This window comes from Nanorana parkeri, unplaced genomic scaffold, assembly GCF_000935625.1.
Source record: "Nanorana parkeri isolate BGI_ZX_2015 unplaced genomic scaffold, ASM93562v1 scaffold1607, whole genome shotgun sequence".
Classification (NCBI taxonomy): Eukaryota; Metazoa; Chordata; class Amphibia; order Anura; family Dicroglossidae; genus Nanorana; species Nanorana parkeri.
This window is the reverse complement of record NW_017307875.1, coordinates 243,399-248,977: the sequence shown is the minus strand read 5'-3', so window position 1 is coordinate 248,977 and position 5,579 is coordinate 243,399.

The following is a 5,579-nucleotide window of genomic DNA, read 5'->3' as shown; positions in this document are numbered from 1 at the left end:
GGCCCAACCCAGACTCGTGTTCTAAGACGGACCACCTGAGGCCGCAAGGGTAATTAGGGTAATTTAAAAGAGTCAGGCTAAATGATCCTAATTACCCTTGCGGCCTCAGGTGGTCCGTCTTAGAACACGAGTCTGGGTTGGGCCGTTATACTGATATATAAAGGGTGACACTAAGACACTAACTGATATATAAAGGGTGACACTAAGACACTTTCTATTGGTTCTGATGAAGGAGGCGTGACCTCGGAAACGCGTCAACCAGGAAGGACTGATAGCCGGCAGGTCTAGCAATAAAACCCCACTGAGATTCTCTCCTTTCCCCACTTTATACAAAAGGAAAAGTTTTGGCTGGAGTTCCCATGTAAACCGATCATTCTCATTCTTTATATTGCTATAAAAACAAAACACTGAAGACTGGGCAAAGGAATCCCTTTTTTTTTTTAGACAGAAACACCGATGTGCATGTACCATAACTTTCACTGGGGACATACAAAAATGGACAAAACTCTATTTTTTGTTCTGCTTTCATAATTTGGTCATGGAGATTATAGCAAAAAATGTCAATGATATCCTGTAGGGATGCACCGATACCAAGTACCATACTCAGTACACCTACAATTACAGATACTTTTCCAGCTCCAAGACTAGACTAGAGAAAAATGTAAAAGTTAGGAGGCCGCTGTCATTTGTAAGGAGCACACGGAGCTCCTGGGATATGTACATCTCTGTTTTAATGTATAATTTTGTTTTTATAAATAAAGGGATGCACCGATACCAGTTTTGTGAGTACAAGTACTGATACTTGTCCAAGTACTCACAGATACAAGTACTGATACATTTTTGTTTATTGTCATGTGACAGTTTTTATAAAACAATACAGACTAATGATTTCAGGACAGTGGTGGAGTGCCAGAGCCAGGTCCCAGCTACAACCGCTGCAACCCTGGTAGTTCTCACGAAAATGCCAATTATCGGCACTGGTGTCGGTGCATCCCTCATATCCTGTACAAGATTTGCTCAATCCTGAAAATGGTTATAAAATGTATTACTTTTAAAAACTGATGTCTGGTTGTCTTCTACATTTCTGTGTGTATCTGCTGTGGTAACTGTATGATTCAATTTCCTTATATCCATTTAAATATAAGGAAGGCATAACAATCGCAATATAATTCAAGAAAAGATGGTAAGGAGGGGCCTGCCCGTGAGGGCTTACCATCTAAAAATGTAACATGTGCGGCGTAATGGGCGCAATCGTCGTTTTTGAACGTATGCGCCCCCGACGCATGTTTGCACGTGTATGTATGGGTGGGGACTTTAAAAAATGTTTTTGTTTTTTTAATTCTTTTTTATGTGTAACTTAAATTTTTGGGGAGGGGGGGACTTTAATTTTTTTTTTTGCTATTTATTTTCCACTAAACTTTATTGCTATTACATATGTGGGCTAATAAAACCCCCTCTATGTGATAGCAAAATATGTGACAGGTCCTCTTTATGGAGACATCAGGGGTCTCCAAGACCCCTAATGTTATCTAGGACACCCCAAAAGAAGCTGATGAAGCACAGATCTGCTCCATCAGCTTCTTTCCAGCTTCTTCCGCATTCTTGACACAAGAATGCGGAAGTGATGTAATATACAACACTTCCGCATTCTTGCAGTGTAGAGGGGACCGGAGGGAGCTTGTGTACCGGGACCAGCGGGACAACGGGGGAAGGGGGGGGTGTGTGTGGACACCGATCGTTGCCCCATACAAGCAATCCGCCGGCTCTGTAGCCGGCGGAGCGCATGTATGTTAACAGGCATGTTAAATATCGGGCATTTCCCGCTCACGCGCGCCCAGCAGTGTGCGCTAGGGGGGGCGTGTCTGAGCGGACGTCTAAAGACGCCCACTCAGATCTAGAGAGCTCCCGGCCGGCCGTTTTTTTTACAACGGCCGGCCGGGAGGTAGTTAAAGGATACGAAGAGCAGTACCTGAACGTGAGCCAGAAACACTCCCCTCAAAAGAGGTAAGTATGGCGGCCTCAGTTGCTGTACTGGCATTTCCCACACGGAGGAGAAGCCAATCATGGATCATTAACAACTGGGTGGCCAAATAATACACATGAAAATTGGGGAAGGTTAAACCGGCTTGGGAACGCGGAAGCTGCAACACCTCCAGAGCCACATGAAGAGTACGTCCCTGCCATAAAAATGTAGTACTGAGAGAGTCTACATTTTACGGAAATATTTGAGTGGGGTGTAACACGGGGAGCTTGTCATAACATATAAATGTTTTGGCAAAAAAAAAATCTTAATAATATTGACTCTCCCCAGAAGATCCAAGGGTAAATCCTTCCATCGGTCCAGTTTCAGTTGAAGGAATTCAATCACGGGCACTACATTATTCACAATATAAGAGGAGAGAGGAAGATTTACCTGAGCTCCTGGTGAACTGGCGATACCATATTTTTTGTGACGTATCTAAAAGGGTAAGAGGGTATACTGTGTGCACTGTTTGGGTCTGCCACACTGTTAGACTGAATCTGCTGGCAAAATAATAGAATTGTAGTGCAATTGTAAAACCGTGAATGCTCTGGTCAAAATTTAGCCCACCAAGCACTGCACTACACTGTTTTTCTCCGGGGATTTATTGGAAATGTTCTTTTTTGCTACGGGTTTTTCGGGATTGTTGTTGCATCTAAAGAAAAACTCCAGGGGCACAAAGAAGCAGAATGCTTATATCTTACTTCTATTACTTGTATTTACATGTTGCACTGGACTAAGGGCCTGTTCACACCAGGCTGGTCCTCTACTGTGCATTTAAAGTGCAATTTGATAAGTTAGCTCATTCATTTGAATTTGCTCCCTAATGCACATCAACGGCCCAAAAATCATGCACGTAGCATTGCAGGAATTCTTCTCCAGATGCTTTTGCATCAGCATCTTAAGCTGCAGATCTACAAATGGGTTTTACATCTTTGGACCACACTCCCCTCTTGGTGTGCCTAACTTTACGTGGTCCCCCTAACCATGGCCAGGACTTGGCTAAGCTTCGAGCTTATCATTCTAATGCTTCTCCATTTGGCAACTGAGAATACATCATTATGAGACTATAAGTACTCTACTTATACCTCTCCCACATGAACAGTAGATCAGCCATCAAACACTACCTCTCTCCGGGGGTTCCCTGGGGGAGGGGATTTCTCAAGACAAAGGCCTCCATGTTTACAAATTAAACTCATGTTCTCTGGGCGTTCAGCGGCTTCCCCATCGGTCCTGACCATCTCTAAACTCTCAATCACTTTGTGACATTGGTCAAGGCCCTTCTCCAGCTGAAGTGCCTTCATTAGCTTCAGACCAGGTATCCTTTAATGTAGCGATGCACCGATACTAGTATTTGTATTGCTGCCGAGTATTTGGGCGAGTTCTCGTACCCGCCCAAATGCTACGATGCCTAGCCAGATACATGAGATTCTGGTATCAGAAAGCCGGGCAGCGAGTCATTACACGCTGCCCGGCTTCCTGATTGGAAGTGACAAGGGAGCATGGAGCTGACTTCCCAGCCAATCAAGAAGCCGGATGGCGAGTCATTACCCGCCCCCCGGCTTTCTGATTGGCCAAAAAGACAACTGCATGCCCCCTCGTTACCTGGTGATGAGGGAGCATGGAGCCGGCTTCGCAGCCAATCAGGAAGCCTATGTAATGACGTGTTGCCTGGCTTCCTGATTGGCCAGCTTCTCGACCAATCAGGAAGCCAGGCAATAGCTCATTATATGGGGCCCGGCTTCCTGATTAGCCAGAAAGCTGGCTCTATGCTTCCTCGTCACCTGGTGACGAGGCAGCATGGAGACGGCTTCCCTGCTTATCGGGAAGTCGGGTGGCGAGTCTTTACACACCATCCAGCTTCCCGGCTAATCAGGAAGCCAGGTGGCGAGTCATTACACTCTGTCTGGCTTCCTTATTAAGACTTCCGGTATTAGCAAGTACCGGAAAAAAAAATATCGGTACTAGATACCGATAAACCGGTATCAGTGCATCCCTACTTTAATGGTTTGTAAGGAATGATCAATGTTCACACAACTTTACTGAACATGTGAATGTTCATTACAGAATAATGTTCCAGTAATAAACAGCTGTGACTTGTCATTTCAGAGTTCAAGCATGAGGCTTACATCAGCTGTTCTTTCTTCTGGCCTATTTACTGCAAATGGAGGACCATTGCCTCTTTAGCCTTGCCTCAACTCCAAAAAGGATAACTTCTCAATGAGGAGAAAGGAAAAGGTTCAAGAGATTAACGACACCCCCCAAAGTGGACCTGAACTCAAAAAGGGAAGAGTTGCCAATTTATAGGGAACATCCAGAATTGTTAATTGTGTCTAAGCAGTACCATGGAAGATGTACCTTCGGTCTAGAATTCAGGGTCAATAAAAGAGAACCTGTCACCTCCAATTGCTATCACACAGCTAATTGTTTTCTCCTGTGTGATAGCAATAAAGTTAGGTGAAAAATGTTTTTTAATTGATAAAACATTTTTTAATTAATATAAATGAAAACTATCAGCATACAAGACATTTTGGACAATTTTATGCTCCCAACTTTGTGGGGACAGTTTGGGGATGGCCCCTTCCTGTTCCAACATGACTGCGCACCAGTGCACAAAGCAAGGTCCATAAAGACATGGATGAGCGAGTTTGGGGTGGAGGAACTTGACTGGCCTGCACAGAGTCCTGACCTCAACCCGATAGAACACCTTTGGGATGAATTAGAGCGGAGACTGCGAGCCCGGCCTTCTTGTCCAACATCAGTACCTGACCTCACAAATGCGCTTCTGGAAGAATGGTCCAACATTCCCATAGACACACTCCTAAACCTTGTGGACTCCTTCCCAAAAGAGTTGAAGCTGGTAAAGCGGCGGGCTGACTCAATATTGAACCCTACGGACTAAGACTGGGATGCCATTAAAGTTCCTGTGCGTGTAAAGGCCGGCGTCCCAATACTTTTGGCAATATAGTGTATGTGTCATAAGTAAGCCATATTATATTCTCAGGTGTACCAAGCATGCTTAGGACTGTTTCACTTTTTTCTTCCTCCTGCTGTTCCCAAAGAGCTAACTGGGCCCCTCAGCCCTTAGTTTCCATGTGGACCCCTGACGAGGTTCCCCTGGCTTGGAACCAGCGTGACAGTTTATATTTATTTCTGTCACAATGACATTTGCTATTCGAATTCTCGCGCTCGCATTCCTGCAGGAGGTCGCACTGTACACAGAAGCCAGGATGGAGCCAGGTCACGTGACCACGACGTCACCTCTATTCCACTACCGCATAGGAACTGGCCGCTACCCTAAACTGTGTCTACAACAGCGTCGGGCGTCCGCCGAAAGAAGTTCTGCCTAAGCCGGTTGGCTGTTGCAGAAGAGCTCTTCTCTCGGATTGGTCCACACACTGGCGTATACGCGCCAGCTTCCGCCCTCACGCCTGGACGACCTCGCCATTGGGGCGCAGCCTCTACCTGCTCTGCTTACCCATTGGCTCCTTCTGACGTGTCCGTTTTCTTTTTCCACTCATTGGCCGGCGCCTCTTCCTGCTTCGCCATTTGTTGTTTC